General features: G+C 27.4%; 1 long non-coding RNA gene across 2 annotated transcripts; it reads left to right on the top strand.

The window, feature by feature from the left end:
• Positions 1 to 48: 48 nt before the first annotated feature.
• Positions 49 to 3,138, top strand: LOC113558685. Of its 2 annotated transcripts, none has more exons than XR_003405684.1 (3): positions 49 to 68; positions 183 to 281; positions 599 to 646. It is a non-coding gene; the product is annotated as an uncharacterized LOC113558685 (long non-coding RNA). The 2 variants fall into 2 exon arrangements; XR_003405683.1 differs by lacking the exon at positions 599 to 646 and adding an exon at positions 3,081 to 3,138 and having other exon boundaries at positions 52 to 68.
• Positions 3,139 to 17,561: the final 14,423 nt, after the last annotated feature.

The raw sequence follows: 17,561 nt of genomic DNA, 5'->3' as shown, positions 1-17,561 counted from the left end.
CCTACGTTGAAAATGGACTAGACGATACTGATAATAATAATGGTTTTTATGCAAAGTACGAGTAATGGGTATAGAAATAATTGTGATTCAATTAATAGTAGTGTTACTGAAGGTCATGTAACCTTGACCATTAGATTAAGTAATGATGCTTATTTACCATTATTAACTTTCATATTTTTCAGATTGCAGTGCAACAGATCACTCAACGGTTGCTGAGCATGAATTAACATTTTTAGCGCTTGGAATAGTTTCAACATCCTATGTTTAATATGGATTAGAAGGTATTGATATTAATAATGGTGTTTTGCACGGTACGTGTAATGTTAAATTGAATGTAATTGATAGCAACATAATAGAAGTGTAACAAAAAGTTAGTGTTATGAAACCCTTACCATTAGATTAAGTAAATGATTCTTATTTAGCATTATTAACTTCCATGTATTTGATTGATGCTGATACTTCATAAACATTAAAAACATGCTTTTATATGATAATTTTGACTCGTATTTTTAAATTCATATTATTAACTGCTTATAAACTCTGTATTCTAATGTTGTACTCCATCAATTTCACATTTTAACTGACTACATTTTTTCAGATTGCAGTACAGCAGATCTTTCAAGCCATGATGAAACATGAATTACCGTTTTTAGCACTTGGGAAATTTGGACATCCCATGTTGAAATTTGACTAGACAATACTGATAATAATAATAATAATGGTATTTGCATGGTACGTTTAATAATAACTGTATGTAATTAATAGCAACTTAATATTAGTGACACAAAAAGTTAGTATCATGAAACCAAGACAAATAAATTAAGTGAATAATTCTTATTAGCATTCTTAACTCTAACTTCCTTGTATTTTTATTGATGCTGATACTTCATAAACACTATAAATGATTTTATATGATAATTTTAATGAGATTATAAATTCCTATTTTTAACTTTTTATAGAAAAGTCAATTCTAAAGTTAGTATTGTGAAACCTTGACCACTAGATAAGAATATGTTTCTTACTCAGCATTAATTACTTTCATTCATTTCATTTAAGCCGATACCTCATAAACACTATACAACATGTTTTTCATATAATAATTTTGACGTATAATACAATTCAAATTTTTTATGGCTTATAAAACACTCAATTCTCATTTATATCTTGAAACCTTAATCACTAATATAGAGAATATGTTTCTTATTTGGCATTAATTACTTTCATACATTTCATTTAAGCCAATACTTTATAAACACTATAAAACATGTTTTTTATATGGTAAATTTGAAGTATTTTACAAATTCATTTTTTAATTGCTTATAAATTACTAAATTCTCATGTTAATATCTTGTAACCTTAAACCACTAGATAGAGAATATGTTTCTTATTTAGCATTATTACATTCATACATTTATTTAAGCCAATGTTTCATTAACTCTATAACATGCTTTTATATGAATAATTTACTCGTATTTTAAATTCATATTTTTAACTGCTAATGAAACACTCAATTCTAAATTATTTCATGAACCAAGACCATTGAATTAAGTAAATGATTCTTATTTAGCATTATTAACTTCCATGTATTTTTGTTGATGCCGATACTTCATAAACACTATAAAACATGTTTTTATATGATAATTTTAACGTAAATTACAAATTCAAATTTTTTATGGCTTATAAAATACTCAATTCACATGTTAGTATCTTGAAACCTTGACCACTAGAAAGAGAAATTGGATCTAATTAAGCAATAATTACTTTCATACATTTCATTTAAGCCAATACTTCATAAACACTATAAAACATGTTTTTATATGGTAAATTTGTCGTATTTTACAAATTCATTTTTTTAATTGCTTATAAATTACTCAATTCTCATGTTAGTACCTTGAAACCTTGACCACTAGAAAGAGAAATTGGATCTGATTTAGCATTAATTACTTTCATACATTACATTTAAGCCAATACTTCATAAACACTATAAACATGCTTTTAAATGACAATTTTGACTCGTGTTATAAATTCATATTTTAAACTGTTATGAAACACTAAATTCTCAATTAATTCTCCACTAATTTTACATATTTAACTGACTACATTTTTTTCAGATTTTAGTGCAGCAGTTCACCCAAGGCTTGCTGAGACAGGAATTTGCATTCATACCACTTTGGGAAAGTATCAACATCTTATTTTAAAAATAAACTAGGAGATATTGATAATATTATTGGATTTATGCAATGTGTGTGTAATGGTTATTGAATATAATTTGTTGCAACTTAATATTAGTGAAACAAATAATTAGTATCATGAAACCAAGACCAATGAATTAAGTAAATGGTTCTTATTTAGCATTATTAACTTCCTTGTATTTTTATTGATGCTGATACTTCATAAACACTATAAAACATGTTTTTATATGGTATATTTGATGTATTTTACAAATTAATTTTTTTAATTGCTTATAAAATACTCAATTCTCATGTTAGTATCTTGAAACCTTGACCACTAGAAAGAGAAATTGGATCTTATTTAGCATTAATTAGTTTCATACATTTCATTTAAGCCAATACTTCATAAACACTATAAAACATGTTTTTATATGGTAAATTTGGCGTATTTTACAAATTCATTTTTTTAATTGCTTATAAAATACTCAATTCTCATGTTAGTACCTTGAAACCTTGACCACTAGAAAGAGAAATTGGATCTGATTTAGCATTAATTACTTTCATACATTACATTTAAGCCAATACTTTATAAACACTATAAAACATGTTTTTATATGGTACATTTGACGTATATTAAAAATTCATTTTTTTAATTGCTTATAAAATACTCAATTCTCATGTTAGTACCTTGAAACCTTGACCACTAGAAAAGGAATATGTTTCCTATTTAGCATTGATTACTCTCATACATTTCATTTAAGCTAATACTTCATAAACACTATAAAACATGTTTTTAAATGATAATTTTGACTTGTGTTTTAAATTCATATTTTAAACTGTTATGAAACACTAAATTCTCAATTAATTCTCCACTAATTTTACATATTTAACTGACTACATTTTTTTCAGATTGCAGTGCAGCAGTTCACCCAAGGCTTGCTGAGACAGGAATTTGCATTCATACCACTTTGGGAAAGTATCAACATCTTATTTTAAAAATAAACTAGGAGATATTGATAATAATATTGGATTTATGCAATGTGTGTGTAATGGTTATTGAATATAATTGATAATAAAATAATAGTTGTGAAACAATTGTTATTTGTTATATATATGAATAAAAGATTGGTAAACACTTTTAGCTTGTAATTTTTATTCTTCTTTTTTACCTATGCTAAAAAAATCTTTTATTTAGACTATATATAAATGATAATTTTGATAAAAATTACAAATTCACATTTTCAACTGTTTATAGAAGAATTAATCATTAAGTCAATATTAACACCAACAGAGGGCGGGAGGTTCACCATACCTTGGTCGACGGCTGACCTGCCACATGAAGAATCTAGTTGGTTGTGTGCCGTTCACCGTTCCACTGCTCTCCGGAGTGGGGCGGTATATTTATTAGGCTTTTGACTGAATGTCTTGTACATTTACGAAAGAATATTTATAATATCAACGAATTGTTCATATTTTACGCCCGAAGTTAACACAAGTCAGTGTCCTGATCCTCGACCGATGCATTAAGAAAATGATTTAAATTTATCATTGAAAAATTATCATCAAATTCATATGGAAAAGGGGTATTTTTCATTTATTGCACAAGTGTATTCTTTTTTTAAAAGTACAAAACATTCTGTTAATTTGTACAATCTTTTATGGCTTATCATAATTATTATTTGTTATCATCTGTTTATGCTTAAATTTCGTATCTTTTTACAGTATTACATTCGTACTTGTGTTTAAGTTTCAACTGTAAATAGTTTTCAATTATTTTGTATTAAAAATGAAGGTTGTCTGTTAGTTTTTGTTTTGATTTTTTTCAATTTCTAAATTATCCAGTGTTGTCCACCCACGAGTTGTTATAGAATTATTTTCGTTCTCCTTATGGTGTGTAGTAGTGACAATTGTATTAAGTAAATGATTCTTTTTTAGCATTATTAACTTTCATGTATTTCATTGATGCTGATACTTCATAAAAACTATAAACATGCTTTTATGTGATAATTTTGACTCGTGTTATAAATTCATTTTTTAAACTGCTTATGAAACACTCAATTCTCAATTAATTCTCCACTAATTTTACATATTTAACTGACAACATTTTTTGCAGATTGCAGTGCAGCAGTTCATTCAAGGCTAGCTGAGACAGGAATTTGCATTTATACCACTTTGGAAAATATCAACATCTTATTTTGAAAATAAACTAGAAGATACTTATAATAACAATAATGGTCTTTTGCAAGGTACGTGTAATAATAACTGTATGTAATTGATAGCAACTTAATATTAGTGAAACAAAAAGTAAGTATCATGAAACCAAGACCAATGAATTAAGTAAATGATTCTTATTTAGCATTATTAACTTCCATGTATTTTTGTTGATGCCGATACTTCATAAACACTATAAAACATGTTTTTATATGATAATTTTAACGTAAATTACAAATTCAAATTTTTTATGGCTTATAAAATACTCAATTCGCATGTTAGTATCTTGAAACCTTGACCACTAGAAAGAGAAATTGGATCTTATTTAGCATTAATTAGTTTCATACATTTCATTTAAGCCAATACTTCATAAACACTATAAAACATGTTTTTATATGGTAAATTTGGCGTATTTTACAAATTCATTTTTTTAATTGCTTATAAAATACTCAATTCTCATGTTAGTACCTTGAAACCTTGACCACTAGAAAGAGAAATTGGATCTGATTTAGCATTAATTACTTTCATACATTACATTTAAGCCAATACTTCATAAACACTATAAAACATGTTTTTATATGGTAAATTTGTCGTATTTTACAAATTCATTTTTTTAATTGCTTATAAATTACTCAATTCTTATGTTAGTACCTTGAAACCTTGACCACTAGAAAGAGAAATTGGATCTAATTAATCATTAATTACTTTCATACATTTCATTTAAGCCAATACTTCATAAACTCTATAAAACTTGTTTTTATATAATAATTTTGGAGTATATTACAAATTCAAATTTTTTTTGTGGCTTATGAAACACTCAATTCTCAATTAATTGACATGAAACCAACACCATTGAATTAAGTAAATGATTCTTATTTAGCATTATTAACTTCTATGTATTTCATTAATGCTGATACTTCATAAACATTAAAAAAAAGGGTTTTATATGATAATTTTGACTCGTGTTTTAAATTCATATTTTAAACTGCTTATGAAACACTCATTTCTCAATTAATTCTCCACCAATCTTACAAATTTAACTGACTACATTTTTTTCAGATTGCAGTGCAGCAGTTCACTCAAGGCTTGCTGAGACAGGAATTTGCATTCATACCACTTTGGGAAAGTATCAACATCTTATTTTGAAAATAATCTAGAAGACATTGATAATAATATTGGATTTATACAATGTTTCTGTAATGGTTATTGAATATAATTGATAATAAATTAATAGTTGTGAAACAATTTGACTTGTTAAATATCTGAATAATAGATTATTAAACAACTATTAGCTTGTAATTTTCATTCTTATTATTTACCTATTCTATAAGATTTTTATTTTTACTTTGTATAAATCATAATTTTTAGAAAATTTACAAATCCCTATATTTAACTATTTTTAAAACACTGAAATATCAAGTCAATGTATATACTGACAGAGCGCGGGAGTGTCGCTGTACTAAGGTTGACTGGCAACCTGCCAGGAGATAAAACTAGTTGGTTGTGTGCCGTTCATCGGTTTACTTTGTGAAGTAAGGGGTCGGTATATTTACTTAAGTTTGGCCTGAATTAATTGAAAATTCAATTTAGATATTTTATGATATAGACGAATTGTTCATATTTACGTCTGAAGTTAACACAAGTAACTGTCTTGAACCCTGACTACTACCTTAAGAAAATGATACTAATTTACCATTTTACACTTTCATATGACCCGATATTTATCCTCCATAAAAACTATAAAACATTTTGATTATTTAAATACATTTTGCCGAATGGTACAAATTCGTAATTTTTTCATATTGAAAATAAGCTATTCTCAGTTATTTTACAATTGTATTTTTTTGTTACACTTATTTTACATTTAAATTCTAAAAGTCATTCTTATAGATTTGTATGACTTATCATAATTATTACTTATTATCATTTGTTAAATGATTAAAGTTCATATCTTTGTACAGTTTAGTGGACCAACGGGTAACCGAGAAAACGCGAATGAAAATTGAAAAATTAAAAATTTAAATTCCTTGGTTACGAACTGTTTTCCCTGACCGAGAAAACCTAAATGAAAATCGAAAACTTCTAAGATTCAATTACATGCTTATGAACTGCTTTCGAGATATTTGTACGAGATGGATCGAAACTTATAAAAAATTAAATCGATTTTCAAACTAGCTTCATAGGTTTTTTGTTATAGAATTTTTGAAAACATGATTTTAAGGATTTTTAAAATGTCGTACATAGATCGAACTTCTTTGAAAATCCAAAATTTGAAAAAATTAATTTTTTGCAAAATAAAAAACTTATTTTGGTATAGAATTTCGTGTAGAATATTATAACCACTGTGATAAGTTATGGTAGACCAACGGGAAATTAAGAAAACGCAAATGAAAATTGAAAAATTAAAAATTTAAATTCCTTGTTTACGAATTGTTTTCGATAAAATTGTGAGACATAGATCGAAATTTGTAAAACATAGAATCGATTCCTATAACTTGATATATTAGTTGTTTGCTTTAAATTTTTCTAAAAAACGTTATTAAGAATTTATAAAGTTTCGTATGCAGATCGAACGATTTTTAAATTCCCATTTTTGAAAGAACGATGTTTTAGCTAAATCAAATACTGATTTTTGGTGTAAAATTATGTTTAGAATATTATAACCAAAGTAATAAGTTTTCGTTGGACCACCAGGTGACCGAGAAAACCTAAATGAAAATCGAAAATTTCGAAGATTCAATTACTTGCTTATGAACTGCTTTCGAGATATTTGTGAGAGATGGGTCGAAACTTATAAAAAATTAAATCGATTTTCAAACTACCTTCATAGGTTTTTTGTTATAGAATTTTTGAAAAAATGATTTTTAGGTTTTTTAAATTGTCGTACTTAGATTGAACTTCTTTGAAAATCCAAAATTTGAAAAAATTAAATATTTGCAAAATGAAAGACTTATTTTGGTATAGAATTTCGTGTAGAATATTATAACCACTGTGATAAGTTTTGGTAGACCATCGGGTAATTAAGAAAACGCGAATGAAAATTGAAAAATTAAAAATTTAAATTCCTTGGTTACGGACTGTTTTCGATAAAATTGTGAGACATAGATCGAAATTTGTAAAACATAGAATCGATTCCTATAACTTGATATATTAATTGTTTGCTTTAAATTTTTCTAAAAAACGTTATTAAGAATTTTTAATGTGTCGTATGTAGATCGAACGATTTTGAAAATCCCATTTTTAAAAATATCGATGTGTTAGCTAAATCAAATACTGATTTTTGGTGTAAAATTATGTTTAGAATATTATAACCAAAGTAATAAGTTTTCGTTGGACCACCAGGTGACCGTGAAAACCTAAATGAAAATCGAAAATTTCGAAGATTCAATTACTTGCTTATGAACTGCTTTCGAGATATTTGTGAGAGATGGGTCGAAACTTATAAAAAATTAAATCGATTTTCAAACTACCTTCATAGGTTTTTTGTTATAGAATTTTTGAAAAAATGGTTTTAAGGATTTTTAAATTGACGTACTTAGATCGAACTTCTTTGAAAATCCAAAATTTGAAAAAATTAAATTTTTGCAAAATGAAAGACTTAATTTGGTATAGAATTTCGTGTAGAATATTATAACCACTGTGATAAGTTTTGGTAGACCAACGGGAAATTAAAAAAACGCGAATGAAAATTGAAATTTCGATATTTAAATTCCTTGGTTACGAATTGTTTTTGATTAAATGTTGAGAGATAGGCCTAAAGTTGTAAAACATAGATTTGATCCCCATACATGTTACATTTTTTGTTTGCATTTGGTTGATCTAAAACACGGTATTAAGAATTTCTAAAACGTCGTATATAGATCGAACATATTTGAAAATTCAAAATTTATAAAAAAACCAGGTTTTGGCAAAATGAAATACTGATTCTAATGAGATTAATGAGTAGTATATTATAATCAATGTAATAAATTTCGTTTGATCAGCAGGTGACCGAGAAAACGCGAATGAAAATTGAAAAATTAAAAATTTAAATTCCTTGGTTACGAACTGTTTTCGATAAAATTGTGAGACATAGATCGAAATTTGTAAAACATAGAATCGATTCCTATAACTTGATATATTAGTTGTTTGCTTTAAATTTTTCTAAAAAACGTTATTAAGAATTTATAAAGTTTCGTATGCAGATCGAACGATTTTTAAATTCCCATTTTTGAAAGAACGATGTTTTAGCTAAATCAAATACTGATTTTTGGTGTAAAATTATGTTTAGAATATTATAACCAAAGTAATAAGTTTTCGTTGGACCACCAGGTGACCGAGAAAACCTAAATGAAAATCGAAAATTTCGAAGATTCAATTACTTGCTTATGAACTGCTTTCGAGATATTTGTGAGAGATGGGTCGAAACTTATAAAAAATTAAATCGATTTTCAAACTACCTTCATAGGTTTTTTGTTATAGAATTTTTGAAAAAATGGTTTTTTAGGATTTTTCAATTGTCGTACTTAGATCGAACTTCTTTGAAAATCCAAAATTTGAAAAAATTAAATTTTTGCAAAATGAAAGACTTAATTTGGTATAGAATTTCGTGTAGAATATTATAACCACTGTGATAAGTTTTGGTAGACCAACGGGAAATTAAAAAAACGCGAATGAAAATTGAAATTTCGATATTTAAATTCCTTGGTTACGAATTGTTTTCGATTAAATGTTGAGAGATAGGCCTAAAGTTGTAAAACATAGATTTGATCCCCATACATGTTACATTTTTTGTTTGCATTTGGTTGATCTAAAACACGGTATTAAGAATTTCTAAAACGTCGTATATAGATCGAACATATTTGAAAATTCAAAATTTATAAAAAAAACCAGGTTTTGGCAAAATGAAATACTGATTCTAATGAGATTAATGAGTAGTATATTATAATCAATGTAATAAATTTTCGTTTGATCAGCAGGTGACCGAGAAAACGCGAATGAAAATTGAAAAATTTAAAATTTAAATTCCTTGGTTACGAACTGTTTTCGATAAAATTGTGAGACATAGATCGAAATTTGTAAAACATAGAATCGATTCCTATAACTTGATATATTAGTTGTTTGCTTTAAATTTTTCTAAAAAACGTTATTAAGAATTTATAAAGTTTCGTATGCAGATCGAACGATTTTTAAATTCCCATTTTTGAAAGAACGATGTTTTAGCTAAATCAAATACTGATTTTGGTGTAAAATTATGTTTAGAATATTATAACCAAAGTAATAAGTTTTCGTTGGACCACCAGGTGACCGAGAAAACCTAAATGAAAATCGAAAATTTCGAAGATTCAATTACTTGCTTATGAACTGCTTTCGAGATATTTGTGAGAGATGGGTCGAAACTTATAAAAAATTAAATCGATTTTCAAACTACCTTCATAGGTTTTTTGTTATAGAATTTTTGAAAAAATGGTTTTTAGGATTTTTCAATTGTCGTACTTAGATCGAACTTCTTTGAAAATCCAAAATTTGAAAAAATTAAATTTTTGCAAAATGAAAGACTTAATTTGGTATAGAATTTCGTGTAGAATATTATAACCACTGTGATAAGTTTTGGTAGACCAACGGGAAATTAAAAAAACGCGAATGAAAATTGAAATTTCGATATTTAAATTCCTTGGTTACGAATTGTTTTCGATTAAATGTTGAGAGATAGGCCTAAAGTTGTAAAACATAGATTTGATCCCCATACATGTTACATTTTTTGTTTGCATTTGGTTGATCTAAAACACGGTATTAAGAATTTCTAAAACGTCGTATATAGATCGAACATATTTGAAAATTCAAAATTTATAAAAAAAACCAGGTTTTGGCAAAATGAAATACTGATTCTAATGAGATTAATGAGTAGTATATTATAATCAATGTAATAAATTTTCGTTTGATCAGCAGGTGACCGAGAAAACGCGAATGAAAATTGAAAAATTAAAATTTAAATTCCTTGGTTACGAACTGTTTTCGATAAAATTGTGAGACATAGATCGAAATTTGTAAAACATAGAATCGATTCCTATAACTTGATATATTAGTTGTTTGCTTTAAATTTTTCTAAAAAACGTTATTAAGAATTTATAAAGTTTCGTATGCAGATCGAACGATTTTTAAATTCCCATTTTTGAAAGAACGATGTTTTAGCTAAATCAAATACTGATTTTTGGTGTAAAATTATGTTTAGAATATTATAACCAAAGTAATAAGTTTTCGTTGGACCACCAGGTGACCGAGAAAACCTAAATGAAAATCGAAAATTTCGAAGATTCAATTACTTGCTTATGAACTGCTTTCGAGATATTTGTGAGAGATGGGTCGAAACTTATAAAAAATTAAATCGATTTTCAAACTACCTTCATAGGTTTTTTGTTATAGAATTTTTGAAAAAATGATTTTTAGGTTTTTTAAATTGTCGTACTTAGATCGAACTTCTTTGAAAATCCAAAATTTGAAAAAATTAAATATTTGCAAAATGAAAGACTTATTTTGGTATAGAATTTCGTGTAGAATATTATAACCACTGTGATAAGTTTTGGTAGACCAACAGGAAATTAAAAAAACGCGAATGAAAATTGAAATTTCGAAATTTAAATTCCTTGGTTATGAATTGTTTTCGATTAAATGTTGAGAGATAAGCTTAAAGTTGTAAAACATAGATTTGATCTCCATACAAGTTACATTTTTTGTTTGCATTTGGTTGATCTAAAACACGGTATTAAGAATGTCTAAAACGTCGTATATAGATTGAACATATTTGAAAATTCAAAATTTAAAAAAAACAGGTTTTGGCAAAATGAAATACTGATTCTAATGAGATTGATGAGTAGTATATTATAATCAATGTGATAAATTTTCGTTTGATCAGCAGGTGACAGAGAATTCGCGAATGAAAATCGATAATTTCGAAGATTCAATTCCTTGCTTATGAACTGCTTATTATTACTGTGGTTATAATATTCTATACATAATTTTACACCAAAATCAGTTTTTCATTTAGCTAAAACATCTGTAATATATAAATATTACAGTTATATTAATCCATAAATATATAAGGCAGATTTCCGATTGTAGGCTTAATTATATAATGTGTTACCAGACGCAATAAACGAATTAAAATAAATGTTACAATTACGAACTATACGAAGATAATAAAATAGTAATTGACTAAACTAATATAAGTACCATATACTATCATTCAATCATATCAACGCGATGAAACCGCAATTAAAGAATTAAAATAATTACCACGATAATCAAATTATACAAAGATACTGGAACTAACACTACGACAATTAAATTTAAAATAAAAATATCAATCACATAATTACGGGCAGACCAAACTATCTATATCAAAAATGCCGCAAATATACATTCAATAGATCATTGAAGAACGCATATAAAATCACAACGCCTTCACAGCATGAGCGCAGTGTAAAAATCTCATCAACATGACACACAAGCTTCAAGCAGAAACACCGCCAAAAGAACACGAAAAATACTGAAGACACGCGAGAACAGCACAAGATTCGATTCCGCGTACTGAGACCTATTTATTATAATTTTCGTAACGTTGCGTTGGTTCCCCGTTTTCTTAGTATAAACCTAGATTGGTATATTGGCTTTATTACTTAAAACTTAAAAACGTTCATATAATTATTTATACTGCCTGACATCCAATAACATGTTAATACATTGTCCTATGATCCTAAATCCTAATTTTAATATCTATCCAACCCTTTCTAAATATCTTACAACATTAATATACCAATATAGGTTATACTCGAGCCCAGTATCTATCTTAATAAAGTAAATCGGATCGTATATAATAGTGCTTATCGAATCACAACACCGAGATATCTACACACATCCGTCGACGAAAAGGTAAGTGGAAATTTAACATATATATACATAAAATTAAATAGGTAGCTTCATGTCGACCCAATAATATAAATAGTAGCAGAATAAAATAATGCAGATAGGGTATTTAATTTCAATTATTTAACAACCAACTGCATTTAATTTCAAATCATACACAAACTTATTTCCTTTTTATCTCTATTACTTGTTATCATTTCATTACTTTACCAATCCACCAATACATTTATATCCCCACATCATAGCCCCATCTCTCTCTCACTTATTTATTGTCTATCTCGTTTTATTTTTTCTACTACAAATGGCGCCCAACAGGTAGCATTATTATTACGATTGCAATTTTACATTCTATAAATATTTTACACACACAAATATACAATTAATTTCACAAACAATAAATTTTCCATCAAATAAATACAATACAAAAATTTCAAAAATCTAAACATTATTCTAAAACTAAACACAATATTACCTTTAAAACAATGCATTAAGATAATAATCTTCACAATAAAACTCGATACAAAAAATTAATTTTTCAAACAAATACACACAAATAATCAACCAAATAACCAAAATTCTCGCATTTCGAACAGAAATTAGCGACTATAGGCTTATAAAATATTTTCAATATTTTATTTTAAAACTTACAACACGTTGTTACATACTTACACCAACTTTTGAATCACTTTTATTAGAAATTATACAAATCTTAGAATACTTTTGCGTATTACTTCTCTCACAAACCAGCCTTTAACAATTCTAAACATATGGCCACACACGAAAATAATAATCAATTACCAAACGAAAACTTAATAGACGAAAATATTAATGAATTAACTCTATCATTAACATCCTGGGAAGACGTTGTCAAATTAAACCAGCATAAAATAATATTAGAACTTGAAAAAGAAAATTAAAAACAGTAGGAAAATTTAATCAAATGTCAAAGTTAGAATCAGTAATTAATAATTTTATTAATAATAACAATAATATTAACCAATCTACAAACCATGCCACACAAAATTATACAAATCGGCCAAATTATAACAGGAACAATAATTACGAATATCAAAATTACAACAAATCTAACTATCGCCCTAACTATAACAGATCAATTAATAATAATAATAATAATCACAATAATTACCCGCCAACTCCAAATAATAATTATAACAATTATAATAAATATCAGAACGATCATCGATCAACTCCCAATAATAATTACAATTATAATAATAATCGTAAAAATTACTCACCAAACCCGAATAATAATATCAATTATAATAATGGCTTTAATTATAATAATATCAATAAAAAAATTCAATGTGAACACTGCAACAATTATAATCACAATGGTTCCGAATGCAAATGGAAACTAATATGCACCACATGTAATAAAAGATACCACACAGCTGAAACTTGTTACTTTAATAAGACGAATCCCGATCAAAAAAACCAATAAATAGGTCAAATGCACAATCTGGAAAGTTGCATTACCCTTTACTTCCAGAAAACCAATTAAATAAATCTCCGACAATTAAAAACACAACAATAAACACAGATATCATAAATACCATAATTAAAAAAGATAGAAAAGCCAACGCATTATATATAATAGCCAATTTAAACAACGAGGATATCGAATTAACCATAGATTCGGGAGCTAACATAAATTGCATTCGACCAGACTTGATAGATAAAAGAACAATAATAAGTCCATCTAATAAATACCAATTATCAGGTCTAGATAAAACACCACTACAATTCATTGGGACTACGTCAATTAATCTTAAAATTGAAAACGTGACATTCCCAATATCTGTTTGCGTAATAAAAAACCTAAGCAGTACGATAATACTAGGGAACGAATTCTTAGAAATTAACAAAGCAAAAATCGATTACACTAAGAAATTAATAACCCTTGATAAAACTATTAAAACTAAAATAATGAACAGTAAATTTTCTCATATCGAAAATCATATCGATAACATAGAACATAATATAATTACACCATCACCCAACATAATTGAAGCTAATATAGACATAATAAACACCACACCGCAATATTCTATAGCGCACACAATCTCGGCTGACCTCCAACACAATACAGATTTATCTAACAGGCTTACCCAAAATACGGAAACATGTCCTACATACTTGAGGTTTTAGAATTAATACCAGGGGAAATAACTACCATTGATACAGAACATAGGTCTATACATTACCTAATATCGAAAGAAAAATATAACATACCTACATCTTATATAGACGTTTTTGACAATTTGTACAACCTAAAAAACTTCGCGATAAAAGAAAAATACAAATACATAGCATTATGCGTAGAAAATCTAACTCACAATGAACTTAAATGGGACATAATTAAAAACATGATATTTGAAATATTCAATGAAACAAAAATACAATTATTACTATGTCACACTCCCACCATATTAAAAACAATGTAGTAAAGTGAGAAATCAGACTATGCGCGCAATTTATGCGTTTACCTTTTCTTTATTAATTAAGACTCGTTATTTGCATATATTGCGCACACAACCACACACCTCAAGTTACTACCTTCTTATATGTATATATATCCACCTTCGTCGATATATATATATATATATATATATAAGGATTTAATTATATGGTAAATTGACTTACCTTAATTTGATTGGAGACCCGCTTGATATTAGATGGACGAAGGAAGAAGAAATGGACTTGATATTGAAACACTTTGGATTTATTTTTAATCAACAACACAACTTATATATTTGAAATATTTATTATTTAAAACGTAAAATATAATTTATTAAGTATGACTGCCACCAAGGGCGAACGCGGAGAGAGTGAGGCTCTGTAGATCTGGCCGGTGGTCAAAGGGTATCATCCGAGCACAGATTATAACGGTTCTTGTAAAAAAGGAGTAAGGACATAATTATAAAAGACCACAGATGTTTATTATAATATAAACATCCGTGTGACCGTATTATACAATGTTATAATATAATATATTATATTGAGGGACATAATGATGACACTCTTTTTGTATTAGCTAGCTGTGAAGAGTGGCTACCATTACAACAAAAAAACTAACATAATATCAAATATAAAAAACACATATAACACTATTGCCAACACAAATGATTCTATAAAAACCGACGATCCTCAAGTTAATAAAATTTTCTCTAAATATCAAATAGGGGAAAACGTAAAATCCAACGGAAATTGTGGATTATACGCGCTAACTAACGCAATTAATGATAACAAAGCAAAGAAAATAATCACTCTAGCTGACATATTAAACCTATTAGAATTATCAGAGTTACCTAATTACTGGTGGCACGATGACCAACTCAGTAGCATAGCTAATCACTTCGGTTTCGACACATACATATATTCTGATTATACAATCTAAATAATGGAACACACTGGTGTCCCGGCACATTGATAAAAAACAATAGCAAATCAAATAAAATACCCCAAAAGATTATTTACACAAACAATTATATTTCCTTAGAACAGATAAAAAACAGTATCAAATTAGAAACAAATATAAATAATAAAATAAAACATAATGAAAAGGTTCAAATAGTTAATACAATTATAACCGAAGATAGAGAAAAAATATACGATAAAGAAGGAACCCAAATTAAAATATCTAACAACTTAACGACCGATCAACATAATCAAACAATAAAATTACTAAAACGATTTATACATATATTTTCTACCGACACAATAAATATAAAACCAGCTAATGTACAACCATGTCAAATAAAAATAAAACCAAATTCAAAAGAACCAAAATTTCACCCGCCACATAGGGTTTCACCTTCACAAAGGCAAGAATTAAAAACACAACTAGATAAACTAATAACGGCTAATATAGTCAAACACACAAAATCTAACTTTGCTTCACCTGCATTTTAGTTAAAAAGAAAGAAAAAAATAATTATAGGCTTGTCGTTTCTTATAAAGATCTTAATAACACAATAGAATCAGACCGATACCCGTTACCCAGAACAACAGATTTATTCCGTAGTTTAGAAGGTTCCAAATACTTTACGACTTTGGACATGAATTCAGGTTTTTTCAAATTCCTGTGAGGGAACAGGACCAATACATGTTAGCCTTTACCACAGTACATGGACTAATGACTTTCACTAGACTACCACAAGGTTTCAAAAATTCAAGTGCAATATTTCAAAGAGAACTTAACAAAGCATTTCTGAATACTTATACAAATCAGTTATTATATTTATAGACGACCTAGCAACTTTCGGAAGCAACTTTGAGATAGCTTTAGACAACTTAAAAAATGTTTTCATAATAATTAGCCAATATGGATTTTCATTAAAAACAGCTAAATGTACAATATTTGCTGATAACATTGAGCTTTTAGGACACCAAATATCAAGTGATGGCATTAAACCCTTACCTAGAAACACGATGGCAATAACTAATTTTGAAAGACCTAAAACTACCAAACAAGTTCGAAGTTTTCTAGGATTAGCAAGTTACTATCGGAGACTAGTAAAAAACTTTTCGCACATAGCCAATCCATTATTTCAATTAACTAAACATGACAATAAAAAATCCATAACTTGGAATGATGATCACGAAGACGCATTCAATAAATTAAAAACAATTCTAACATCTGAACCAGTAATTACACATTTCTCCGATGACAAAGAAACATATCTAACCGTTGACGCTAGCATAATCGGTTTAGGAGCAGTACTAGAACAACCAGACGAAAACAACAAATTAAGACCAGTAGGTTACGCATCACGAAAAATATTAGACTCTGAAAATCATACTCGTCCACCACTTTAGAGCTTTTAGGTCTAGTTTTCGGCATAACTTACTTTAGAGAGTTTCTATGGGGACGAAAGTTCACAGTATTTTCCGATAATATAAGCTTACAATATTACAAAATTTAAAAATACCATCTGCCAGAATAGCTAGACTTACATTAAAAATATTAGATTTTTATTTCATAATAAAACACAAAGCTGTCAAAGAAAATAAAGTCGCCGATTGTTTATCTAGAGAAAACATAATGAATATAATAGACGCTGTAATTTTTGAACACCACACACATTCTAACGAATCTGAATTTATACATAATATAAGCATTGATAAACACACAGAAATAAACATAATTGAAGAACAAGAAAATGACAGCTTCTGTGCTGAGATAATAAAAGCATTAAATAATTTACCTACATCTAATAAATATAAAAGACTATCAAGGAGATACATAATAACAAA

Source organism: Rhopalosiphum maidis, chromosome 3, assembly GCF_003676215.2.
Source record: "Rhopalosiphum maidis isolate BTI-1 chromosome 3, ASM367621v3, whole genome shotgun sequence".
Classification (NCBI taxonomy): Eukaryota; Metazoa; Arthropoda; class Insecta; order Hemiptera; family Aphididae; genus Rhopalosiphum; species Rhopalosiphum maidis.
The sequence above is the reverse complement of the archived record's forward strand: the minus strand, read 5'-3'. Positions and strand labels throughout refer to the sequence as shown.